At 35.5% G+C, this 13701-nt stretch overlaps 1 pseudogene; it reads right to left on the bottom strand.

The window, feature by feature from the left end:
* The window catches only part of LOC120182680, a 33033-nt pseudogene that overhangs the window by 6028 nt on the left and 13304 nt on the right, over positions 1–13701 (bottom strand).

The following is a 13701-nucleotide window of genomic DNA, read 5'->3' as shown; positions in this document are numbered from 1 at the left end:
ATAGCATATTTGCAAGCACGGCAAAGTGACTCCATGATCCTCATGTCCCAAGCACGAAGATCAAATATGGCTTTGAATATTGGCCAAAGCCTATGAACTGAATCAACAACTGCTTCAGGATGATTTACATACCGAAAGATATAAGCAAATCGATCTATGTGAACTGTTAATTCATTAGCATGTTTATTCTCTAAAACTTCTAGATCTTGGTTAATAACTGCCTGTAAAGGAGTAACAATTGATGCGCATAGTTCCTCCAAAGCAGCCTTAGCAGGCTCTGGTGGAAGTTCAGTAATAACCATGCTTAAAGCTTCAACTAAGTGTAATGAATCTTCAACAGTGCCCTTAAAACTACCTTCACCATTAACTGTTGTATAGTATATATGGAAAAGCTCTTTACAATATGTAGAAAGCTTTTTACGGCAATCATCACAGATGTGTCTAAATGCCAAAGCAGCAACTGCAACAGAATCTTCAGAGGTACGAATCCCACTCATGAGAATATCAATCACGAAAGGCAACTTAGAGAAACCAGCATCAAGCCACTTAAAAATGCTCCAATTATTAAGCAAACCGTTTGGAGAAGCAAATCCATAACATGAGGCATTGCGTTTGTTTCAACGACCGACACATAACTTGATATAGCTCGAATGCAAAATAAAGCAGCCTCAGCTGGATGCCATTCACTTTGTTCATTTCCACAACAAGATACGGCCTCTAATAGCTTCACATAAAGAATGTACAGCGTTGTATCGCCGCCTAAAACTGATGCTGCATCCGTTAACACATCTGCAACAGCATATCTTGTATGTTTGAATTCCTTGAGATCCTCATATGAAAGATCTTGATAGGCTTGGGGATATTGAACTTGGGAGCTAACCAAGGATACAAGAGACTCATATGATTGATGAAAAACTTGAAGCCTCTGGTTTCTTTCAGCTTCAATGGATGCTTCATCGCCAAATGAAATGTTGGAATTCCTTTTTGTCAAGATAACCTGAAGATTGTGCCAAAAATTAAAGGTCATTGAAGTAATATCATATTCTAGATGGGAAGCAACTTCCAGCAAAGCATTCACTATCATCATTGCTTTACTGGATCCATCAATGATGCCTGAAATTATTGGAAGAACAACCACATGCCCATGTTCTGGATAATGAAGGACAAAAGTTGCAAGAACGTCATAAAAAAAGCGTTGCTCATTCGATGGATAGCGGCTGCGAATAAGCTCAGCAATATCCTCAGGGAATTGTTCTGATGTAAATTTCCCGAAATTCTCAACATAAGCAGTAATTTGAATCTTTGATGTTGGCAATTTATCGAACACCTGAGAATCATCATGTTTTTGCTCACACTCTTTACCAGTCAAAAACTGTAAAATGTGTTCCATATCTCTCTGCTACGACGCTATTTTAGATTCTAACATACTCAACCGATTGTCCTGCTTCTGCCACCATTTAGGCGGTTTTGTGCCATCTGTTGCTTGCGTCACCAGAGTTGTAAGTTCTGTAATCTACTGTTGGATTGCAGAAAGATTAGGAGTTTCAACCATGGTTTGGTTCTTTGCTTCAAGCTGCCAGGAAATGATGGCTCTGAATACCAATTGTTATGTCCCTGCGATAGAAGAAGAATAGTCGAAGGAAATTGAGGAAATGGATATTAAAGAAGAGAAGAAAAGAGATTCAAGAAAATTGAAAAATTCATTCATTCATTTCATGCCTTCAGCCCTACCTAGAACATTGCTTATATATTTACATTGTACCAACCATTTACCAGCTGACAATACAGCTGTCTCTAACCGTTAGATTCCCTTGCAGGTGCTGTTGGCGTGACTTCCTTCACTGCTGGCAGTACACCTCCCCTTAATTAAAATCCCTAACCTCCCCTTAATTAAAATCCCTAACCCCATTTCCAATTTCCCTAATTCTCCTCCGTATTCTCCGATTTCTATCTCTCTCATGATCCTGAAAAACTCCTTGGACTCAAGTGAAAGTTCCAATTTCCATGCAAGCTCATCTATTTTCTCTTTCCTTGCTTTATTATCATAATTTGCTTCAAGCAAAGTTTCAAGTAGAGTGTTTGAAAACACATCCAAGTAAACATTTTGGTAATGCATTTCACAAACTTCTTCTTCAACCTTCTGGTAAAGGGTTTCCTGCAAATGGAGGGATGTTTCAAGTCTTCTAAAAGAATATCTCCACCCAACTTTTTTTTTCTTCACACCTACATACTAATTTTGAGAATGCAAGGACTTGGTGGGTTGAAATTCTTCTGAATCCAGCCCATGATTCTGCACCTTCTCTAGGTATCCTTGAGAGTTGGCTTGTGAAGAACCTACAAAAGCTTGCCTGATGAGATTCTCATTTGTCTAAAACACAGACATAACCTGTGAAGAAAGCAGCTCAAGATCCTTTTGCAACTGGCCCACCGCAATTGCATAATTAAGACATGCCCTTTTCAGTGCTGCTTCTGCGATAATAGCCCTTCTATCCAATTCTTTTCTCAGAGATTCCAGATCTTGTTTTTCTTCAGCAAACCTCAAGATTTTCTCATTCGTATCTTGGCACATAGTCTCCATCTCAGTTTTAGCAGATTGCACCCTAAACAAGCAATTAGAATCCTCGTTTCTGAGACTACAATTCTCCCAACATCTGCCTCTGGTTTTCCCCAAGCTCCTGACAAGAGCTTCATAGTAGTACTCCATCTGGTCCATTTTCTTTGCAAGGCTTTCCCGCTCAGATTTTGATTCATCCAACTCTCTCAGAAGTTCAAAGATTTTCCTTTCATAGCATTAGTAGCAACCATAGAATCAGGTTCATGTGACATAAGACCAGGTACACTAATGCATGGAACCATGCCTAGTTCTGGTTGATAATGCTCTGCATCAAAATTAGTTGCTGGTATAAAAGAATTAGTTAGGTTCATTTCTCTGGTACTCTTCATGTTGCATCTTTCTGATGGTTCTGACCTTAGAACAACCATTTCTTTTTGAGTGTTTGAGATCTTGCAGAATGCCAAACAGTGCTTCCAAGTCTGTTTGAAGGAACCTATGGTCTCTTTCATGGTAATTCTGTTGAGTTAATCGATTGGCGAATATGGCCAAGAGGGGGGTGAATTGGCAATTAAAAAATTTGGTGGAAGCTTTTGCAGAAAATTGAAAGAAATTGCACAGCGATTTAGAGTGGTTCGACTTTATCAACCAAAGTCTACGTCCACTACCTTAGCTATCCACACTAAGGATTTTCCAACAAATTCACTAATTTGTTCTTTCTTTTGAGGCCAAAGAGACAACCTTACAACTCCCTCAAGAATATACCCCAATTCTTGAGAACACTCTTTTCTCAAAGAGAAATACAAATTTGCAAACTTACAAGAAAAACCACACAAGGCAAATATGTTTGCACAATTCTAGAACAAAGAAAGAACACTCAAGAATAAATACAATTGAGCACAATAAGTGTTCTTGAAAGCAAAATGAATATTGAATGAAAAATAGGCTTGAAATGCTCAAACTTGAGGTTTGATGCTTTCTCTTTGATTCTCTCTTGATTCTAATTGCTTGATGTTTCTTGTTATTGATCAATGGCTTCTAAGCTTGCTTAAATACACCTTGAATCACTTCTGAACGTTGGGGATAATTAGAGAAAATAATATAGCCGTTTTAGTGTGAAAACAATTAATAAAACAGTTTGGAGCGTGGGGGGAATCAGTACCCCCTATGGGGAATCGGTTCCCTAAGTGTAAAATTCAAATATTTTGACCGTTATACAAGGGGGAATCGGTACCCCCTGGGAGGGAATCGGTTCCCTCCAAGCATACTGGTATTCTCGGAGCCAAACCATTCATGGGGGAATCGGTACCCCCTTAGGGGGGAATCGGTTCCCTCTGAGCAATCTGGAATTTTTGGCTTTGAAATGGTTCGAAATACTTTGTAAAATTATTTTGAAATTGTTTTAAGATTAAAACTTAATTTTACACTTTGAGTAAGGATTAAAAATGATCTTTGAAAGATTTGGAGTAATGTTTTGATATTCGAATAATTCTATCGAATATACTTAGAAAATCATTTGGAAAATCTTAAAATTCATTTAACTTAATTTGTTATATCGAAATATCAAAATGTTTTCAACAATCTCCCCCTTTTTGATATAACAAAGCATTTTAGTAATTTTAAGATTTTGAAATCAATCAAGTTTTGAAATTTACTCCCCCTTACTTTAACACTTCTCCCTTTTATCATTTAAAAACACCTTTAACACTTCTCCCCCTTTTTGTTAAATCAAAAAGACATTTTAAAGAATTTAAACAAGGTTTTGAAATCATTTAGCCAATTGATTATATATAATATAAGCTGCTAAGATCACAAGCAAGAGAAACCTTAGCCATTAGTTTCATAATCAATATTCATAATTAATGTGAAATGGCAAAATTGGTCATATATCTAATCATGAAGTAAATGATGCAATAATGAATAAATTTAATCACACCAAATAGATAATTTCTAACCATTCATGAATCCAAACAAATTCAAAGTCAATCAATCCACAAATTCAAACATTCCAAAATATTCAAATTGTTAAAACAACAATATCAAAGGATTAGGAGGAGGAAAACGAGTTCGTATAGCGGCCATTTCGTTAGTGAGGTCATTAATACGTGCGTTGGTTTCTTCATTATTTGCATGCATTTCCCGAAGAATTTATAATTGTTGAGCTCCCATTGTGGATAAATGGGACTCTATAGAAGTAAAGCGCGAATCCATAGTAGCGTATCAAAAATCGAATGTCTCCATAAAGGATTGGAAATATGGAGGCATTGGATGCGGTTGTTGTGCTTGCTCTTCGGGCTGCTCCTCGGGCTGCTCAGGTTCATCTTCGGCTTCATTGATGTCTCGCATTAATTGCTCAAGCTCGAGATCTTCGTCAGCTTTGGGTGGAGCTTGTGAAGAACTAGCCCGGTAGTATTTGCAGAAGATCGAACCCATTCGGTTTCCTTATCCTTAATCCTTCCCGCTCTCGTTAAGGAAAGAAGGTTAATTTGTTTCTTAAGGGGAAAAACGACATCTAGACCGACTCTAAGCCCAGCTTTGGAAAACAGATTACTCAAAATACAACCGTAAACAAGAGATGAACAGAGTTTTTTGTTAGGAACAAGATTTACGGTTTCAAGAATTTCAGCAAAAATAATCTGAGGTAGGTTGATTTTAATATTGTTTTCAAAACAATGTAATCACCAAAGATCTAAGGCTCTAAGAGTAGAATAACGACCTCCGGATGGTCAAAACCACCAAGAAATCATTAGATGAAGAAAACGTTCATGAATGTCTAGGACACTTGCACTATCCCTTCTTTTATAACGAGATCCTAAAACCTGTTTTTCATTTGAAATCCCATCATTATCTAATCCGAATGTATTGGCTATGTAAGCCGAGTCAATATATAAGAATTATCCTAGAAGGTAGGAACGAATTCCTATGGTTTTGGTTTCAGTTTAGTTTTTAACACAAATGGCATTAGAATAGAAAATACGAACAAGTTGATGGTAAACGATGGGTTCAAGGTCAAAGAGTTTATCAAAATTTCCACTCTTGTAAAAGAGGAAGATATTTAAAATTGATAGCTAACATAGCTGACGAGAAGGAATACGTTTCTTCCCAGATTTTGTAAGAGTCGAATATTGATAATACCAAAAACAATGATTTCTAGGATCAGGATGATTGAAACACGAATTTTTGGATAGTCAAATTAGGATCATAGGATTAGGATTAGAATTGGAATAGGTGGAGGATTGGAGGTGGATTTGGTTGACGGTGTGAACAACTAAATGAAGACCTAGCACGTTTAGGATTTGACATGGTTAGGAAATCGGAATAGAATTGATAACCTGCAATTTATAAAACACATGTTCTCTAAATCATCCTAATGGGCAAAGTTTTTGAAAAACTTTTGAAAAATATGGTTTTGAGAAACATATATGTATAGTTTTCATAACAGCAACATAATTTAATCAAAACACAATAATTTGAAAATTAACATTTTTTTTAATTTCGAAAATTTAAATTTTTTTTTTGGAAAATTCTTGTGTTTTTGATGAAATTGGTTGTAATATCTAGTTTCTAATCACTAAATAATCAATGCCCAATCTAAATTTCATCCTAGAACTAATTAAAACAAGTCCTATGTTCAAAATCAATAAAATAGGGAGTTTAGAAAATTTTACCTTGAAGGATGAGATTGAGTGAATTTTGATGTTGTTTGCACGATTTTAATGATGATTGCAAGTTTAGGAGATGATATTTGAAGTGAATTCCGATTAAAATCGATGATTTGAGGCAAGAATGGAGATAGGGAGAGAGTTGAGAGGGAACGGCAGAAGAGAAAAATAAGAGAGTTTGAGCAATATTGGGTTCTGCCCGTGTTAAAACCAGAACCACAGGGGGTATCGATTCCCCTGTGGGGGAATCGGTTCCCCTTCAAAGGGGAATCGGTTCCCTCAGGGGGATCGATTCCCTCTGCACCAAAATGCTAAAATCCGATTTTAAACACCCAAAATGCTAAATTAATTTCCTCTAGTGGTATTGGCAACTCATATATTGAAAATTAATCATGTTCAAATAATTCAATTAATCTTTAAACGATATTTGAACATAAAATTAATTTTTTTTATCAAGAATCATAAACTCCCCCTAACTAATAGCAATGAATGCAATAAAAAATTATTATTATAAGCAATTTTCATTTATTATTAAAAGTGCTAAAATTATTTTAAACACTCAGTGAAGATAGATTGGTCAAACCTAATTCTCTCCTAAGTGTCCAAAATCGTTCCTTGTCTAAAGGTTTTGTAAAGATATCCGCTAATTGGTGCAAAGTATCAACAAATTCTAGAACTACATCTTCCTTAGTGACATGGTCTCTAATGAAGTGATGTCTTATTTCAATGTGCTTAGTTCTAGAGTGTTGGATGGGATTTTTAGTGACAAATAGAACTAGTATTGTCACACTTGATAGGAATGATACCTACTTCAATTTCATAATCAAAAAGTTGTTGTTTCATCCATAAAACTTGTGCACAGCAACTAAAAATTATTATTATAAGCAATTTTCATTTATTATTAAAAGTGCTAAAATTATTTTAAACACTCAGTGAAGATAGATTGGTCAAACCTAATTCTCTCCTAGGTCCAAAATCGTTCCTTGTCTAAAGGTTTTGTAAAGATATCCGCTAATGGTGCAAAGTATCAACAAATTCTAGAACTACATCTTCCTTAGTGACATGGTCTCTAATGAAGTGATGTCTTATTTCAATGTGCTTAGTTCTAGGTTGGATGGGATTTTTAGTGACAAATAGAACTAGTATTGTCACACTTGATAGGAATGATACCTACTTCAATTTCATAATCAAAAAGTTGTTGTTTCATCCATAAAACTTGTGCACAGCAACTACCGGCTGAAATGTATTCGACTTCAGTGGTAGATAATGCAACACAATTTTGTTTCTTTAAAAACCAAAAATTAGCATATTTCCAAGGAATTGCAAGTACCCGGAGGTGATTTTCCTATCTAATTTGCATCCTCCATAACCGCATCAGAAAAAGCATGCAAGCTAAAGCTAGAGTCTCTAGGATACTAAGTCCTAAACTAGGAGTCCTTAAGGTATCTAAAGATTCTCTTAACAGCTAGTAATGTGATTCCTTAGTGCATGATTGAAATCTAGCACATAAGCAAACACTAAACATAATGTCCGGTCTACTTGCATTATAAAGTAAAGATCCAATCATTGACCTATATAATTTAACATCTACACAGTTACCTCCTTCATCAAAGTCAAGCTTTGTTGAAGAGCTCATTGGAGTGTCATGAGGTTTCCCATTTTCCAGTCCAAACTTCTTGAGCAATCTTTTGACGTACTTAACTTGATTGATGAAGATGCCATCTTTTCTTTGCTGATTTGGAGTCCCAAGAAAAATGAGAGCTCCCCCATCATGCTCATCTCAAACTCACTTTGCATTAGCTTAGAAAATTCTTGGCAAAGAACATCATTAGTAGAACCAAATATTATATCATCAACTAAATTTGAACTACTAATAATCTTTACCTTTATGCTTCAAAAACAATGTAGTGTCAACCTTCCCTTTTGAAAAACCTTTTTCAATTAAAAAATTTGACAATCTTTCATACCAAGCTCTAGGAGCTTGCTTTAAACCATAAGTGCTTTTGTCAATTTTAAAACATGATCTGGAAAATTTGAATCTTCAAAACCTGGAGGTTGTTCCACATACACTTCTTCTTTATAAAACCATTTAAAATGCACTTTTAACATCCATTTGATATAATTTAATTTATTGAAACATGCAAATGCTAATAACATTCTAATTGCTTCCATCCTAGCTACGGACGGGAGCGTATGTTTCATCATAGTCTATGCCCTCTTTGAGTATACCCTTGAGCAACAAGTCTAGCCTTGTTTCTCACTATATTACCACTCTCATCAAGCTTATTCCTAAATACCCATCTAGTACCTACAGTAGATTTATTACTAGGCCTTTCAACTAATGTCCATACTTTACTTCTCTCAAATTGTTTAACTCTTCTTGCATAGCCATAATCCATGTTCATCATTTAATGCTTCTTTAATATCTTAGGCTCTATGCATGAGATAAATGCAACATAATTACAAATATTCTAAGAGAAGATCGAGTTGTTACCCCTTTTGATGGATCACCTATAATTTCACCTCCTTGACATAGTTGTACTCTCTTGGATAAGATACTTCCCTTTTTCAATGGTTGGATTCTCAGAGGATCATGAGTTTCCTCATTTTTTGTTTCTTCCTTTGATGATGGTTCTCCAACGTCATGTCTAACGTCATTTGTATTTATACACCTACATCATCAGTCACACACGAATCCTTCCTCGGAAGGGGATTATCATCGAAAACAACATGTATAGACTCTTCTACAACTAAAGTTCTTTTATTAAATACACGATAGGCTTTAGAATTTAAAGAATAACCCAGAAAAATTCCTTCATCACTTTTAGCATCAAATTTGCCAAGGTTTTCTTTACCGTTGTTTAAAAACAAAACATTTACATCCAAAAGGATGAAAATAACTAATGTTGGATTTTTATTTTTGAAAATTTCATATGAGTTTTCTTTAAAATTGGCCTAACATTACTCGATTTACAACATAACAGCGGTTTTGGCTTCCGCCCAAAATATTTTGGCAAATTATTTTCACAAAGCATGGTTCTAGCCATTTCTTCTAAAGTTTGATTTTTCCTCTCAACAACTCCATTTGTTGAGGGGTTCTAGGTGCTGAAAATTATGGCTAATACCGTCAGAGTTACAAATTCAGTAATCCAAGATTTTCAAATTCAGTTCCATGATCACTTCTAACACTAGTTATAGAGTAACCTTTTTCATTTTGGATTACTTTTGAAAATGTGATGAATTGTTCTAATGATTCATCTTTAGTATTTAAAAATAGAACCCAAGTATTTCTAGAATAGTCATCTACCAAGACAAATGCATATTGTTTTCCACCCAAGCTAGTAGTTCTAGTTGGCCCAAAAAGATCTAAATGGATCAATTTTAAAACTCTACTAGTTGATACATCATTAATGGATTTAAAAGAAACTCGCTTTGTTTTCCTTTAGCACAAGCATCACAGATTTTTATCATTATCAAATTTAAGCTTAGGCAACCCTCTTACTAGGTCTCCTTGAATTAACCGTTGCAAAACACTCATACTAGCATATCCTAGTCTCCTATGCCATAACCAACTATCATGTTCATCCTTAGCAACTAGGCATAAATTAGTCATATCAAAAGAATCTAAATACACCATGTATATATTCCCTATTCTATGACCAACAAGCATAATCCGATTAGATGCAATGTCAATGACTTTACAACCATTAATTTCAAAAGACATTGAATCCTTTTATCGCATAATGACTAATACTCAATAGATTATGCTTTAATCCATTCAATAAAACATTTTTAATTTGTATGGAAGAGGTATTACCTATTGTACCAATACCTTCAATGTGACCTTTTGAATTGTCTCCAAAAGTCACTTCTCCTCCATTTTTGGCGTTAAGCTCAATGAACCGGCTTTTGTCTCCGGTCATGTGTCTTGAGCATCCACTATCAAGGTACCATGAATTTGAATTTGTTTCCCGTGCCTTGTAGCAATGCTCCTTCCCTACAAAACATAGATTAATTTTTGATTTTTGGTACCCAAATTCTTTGGGTCCATATTCATTAGTTTCCAAAATCCTAGTCCCCTTAGGTATCCATTTGTGTAGGATATTTTTATCTTTAGTAGTAATGAGTTCTTTAGGAACCCACATACTTCTAACGATTTTCTATTAGAGGCTCTTTGGGGACCTCTATGATTGTAGTTTCTAAAACTTTTCTAACAAAGTTGGATTTTGAATTTCCACCTTTTTCAAAATATTTTGTTCCAACTTTATCAAAAGAAGTTTTAAGATCATCAATTTTCTTTGATGATCATCATTGATCTTTGAAAGTAAATTTTGCAAATCTAAATTTTTCTTTTCAAACTCTTCTAGTTTGATTTGCAAATCTTTGATTTTACTTTCAAGATCGTTGTTGGTTTTGGATATGAGTTTGTTTTCATTTTTCAATTTTGAAACATCATTTTTATATTTTAAAAATAATTCTCATAACCCGAAGCCAAACCCATTATATTCCTCTAATAACTCATCATAGGATAAATCATCAAAACGGATGAGTTAGAGGTTACCTTAGAATCTTCCCCAAATGCCATCAAGCACAAGTTAGCTACTTCTTGTTCCTCTTCATCAGAAACTTTCTTCATCGCTCCATGTAGCCACATGAGCCTTGTGCTTATTCTTTGATTAACCCTTTTTCTTCAATTGTGGGCAATCATATTTAACATGCCCTGGCTTTTTGCATTCGTAGAAAATGATTGGGTCATTATCTTTCGGTTCATTTTTGAGGCCTTCATTTCATTTGAATTTTCTTCCTCGATAAGGTCTCATCATTTTTCTGAACCGTTTGGCAAACAATGCCATTTCCTCGTCATCGTCATCGTTATTCGAATCACTCTCATCTTTTCTGGATTTGAGAGCAACTCCAATGTTTTTCTTCTTCTCCTTCTCCTTTGGTGTCTCGTCAATCTTGTCGAGGTCCACCTCATCTTCGAGCATCATTTTATGAGTGAGGAGTGACCCAATTAGCTCTTCAAGAGTTAAGGACGTTAAGTCCTTAGACTCGATGATTGATGTCTTCTTTGATTGCCACGATTTTGGGAGGGAGTAGACTAACTTCCTCACAAGCTTTTCATTTGAAATGATCTCTCCATATGATTTGAGACCATTGACAATCGTTGAAAATCTATCCGTCATAGCTTTGATATCTTCATTTGGTTTCATCCTGAAATTTTCATAGCTATGCGTTAGAATACTAGTTTTAGATTTCTGTACCTCATCGGTACCTTCATGAGTGACTTGAAGTTTATCCCATATTTCTTTGGCGGTTGTACACGATGAAACTCTTATGTATTCATCTGGTCCAAGAGCACAAAAAATGATATGGATGGCTTTGGAGTTGAGCTGGAACATTCTTGTCTCTCCTTCACTCCACAACCTTGGATGAGTGAGAGGTTTGATGTATCATTCTTCTACAGCATTCCATGCTCCCATGTCACTTGCTTGAATGAAGTACATAATTATATTCTTCCAATAGGCATAGTTAGCTCCATTGAAGAAAGGAGGCTTGTTGACGGGCATCGAGTCAAGACCGGAGTCGAAGTTTGAAGCGGAGGCCACTGATGACTTTGATTATCGATATAACTCTTCCCGAATCGACTCAAGAGGTGATTAAACCTTCAAATGAGTTAGGCAGTGATGCCAATTGTTGAGTTAATCGATTGACGAATATGGGCAAGAGGGGGTGAATCGGTAATTAAAAAATTTGGTGGAAGCTTTTGCAGAAAATTAAAAGAAATTGCACAGCGATTTAGAGTGGTTCAACTTTATCAACCAAAGTCTACATCCACTACCTTAGCTATCCACACCAAGGATTTTCCAACAAATTCACTAATTTGTTCTTTCTTTTGAGGCCAAAGAGATAACCTTACAACTCCATCAAGAATATACCCCAATTCTTAAGAAAACTCTTTTCTCAAAGAGATACAAATTTGCTAACTTACATGAAAAACCTCACAAGGCAAATATGTTTGCACAATTCTAGAACAAAGAAAGAACACTCAAGAATAAATACAATTGAGCACAATAAGTGTTCTTGAAAGAAAAATGAATATTGAATGAAAAATAGGCTTGAAATGCTCAAACTTGAGGTTTGATGCTTTCTCTTTGATTCTCTCTTGATTCTAATTGCTTGATGTTTCTTGTTATTGATCAATGGCTTCTAAGCTTGCTTAAATACACCTTGAATCACTTCTGAACGTTGGGGATAATTAGAGAAAACAATATAGCTGTTTTAATGTGAAAACAATTAATAAAACAATTTGGAGCGTGGGGGGAATCGGTACCCCCTATGGGAAATCGGTTCCCTAAGTGTAAAATTCAAATATTTCGACCGTTATACAAGGGGGAATCGGTACCCCCTGGGGAGGGAATCGGTTCCCTCCGAACATACTGGTATTCTCGGAGCCAAACCATTCATGGGGGAATCGGTACCCCCTTAGGGGGGAATCGGTTCCCTCTAAGCAATCTGGAATTTTTGGCTTTGAAATGGTTTGAAATACTTTGTAAAATTATTTTGAAATTGTTTTAAGATTTAAACTTAATTTTACACTTTGAGTAAGGATTAAAAATGATATTTGAAAGATTTGGAGTAATGTTTTGATATTCGAATAATTCTATCGAATATACTTAGAAAATCATTTGGAAAATCTTAAAATTCATTTAACTTAATTTGTTATATCAAAATATCAAAATGTTTTCAACAAATTCAAACATGCCTTGTTTTGAAGTTCCCTCATCTTATCCTCCAGGACTAAAAGCCCCTTTGACAATAAGACCTCTAAGTCTTGAAGTAAGTGGTCATGGCCTTTCTTAATAGCTTCGTTGCTGGTTAGAGAAGGGCACAGTTTAGAACTTGTCATCTGATCAAGGTCGTCTTTCAACATCGAGCAATCTAATTTTAAAGCAGAAATCTCTTTTGCCAACCGTTCTGAAGAAATTTCAGGGACAAGTTGCTGAGAAAACTTCTCATTTTCAGCACCTATTTGACTAGCATGATTTTCCAACAAGCTTACTTGTATCATAAGTTCCTGAATGGAGGACTCTGCCACTTCCAAGAACCCTCGGTGTCTGCTATTTTCTTCATAAGTAACAGTTTAGTCATTATCCCCGAATAATCTGAACTACAGCCATGAACCCAACAGTTAGTCCCCTCTTCCAAAAATCAATGATATAAGAGATCTCCTTTCTCTTTCCCAGGGCTATGACCAAGTCCGGTCAAATCACCAGAGACTGTAATCTTTAGGATGCCAATTTCATGAGTACTGGAAGTGTCATATTTCTCTGCATATAAACTTTCTGAAGTATTAGAAGAGCCATCAAACCCAACAGTTGAGTCTCTATAGTCTTCATTCAAATCTTCTTCAAGCAAAGGGTGTTCTTTTGATTTTTCTTTAAATCTAACCCTTAGATTAACCTACATACATGATAAAAGGTGAAA

Source organism: Hibiscus syriacus, unplaced genomic scaffold (assembly GCF_006381635.1).
Source record: "Hibiscus syriacus cultivar Baekdansim isolate YM2019G1 unplaced genomic scaffold, ASM638163v2 tig00003721_pilon, whole genome shotgun sequence".
Taxonomy (NCBI): domain Eukaryota; kingdom Viridiplantae; phylum Streptophyta; class Magnoliopsida; order Malvales; family Malvaceae; genus Hibiscus; species Hibiscus syriacus.
The sequence above is the reverse complement of the archived record's forward strand: the minus strand, read 5'-3'. Positions and strand labels throughout refer to the sequence as shown.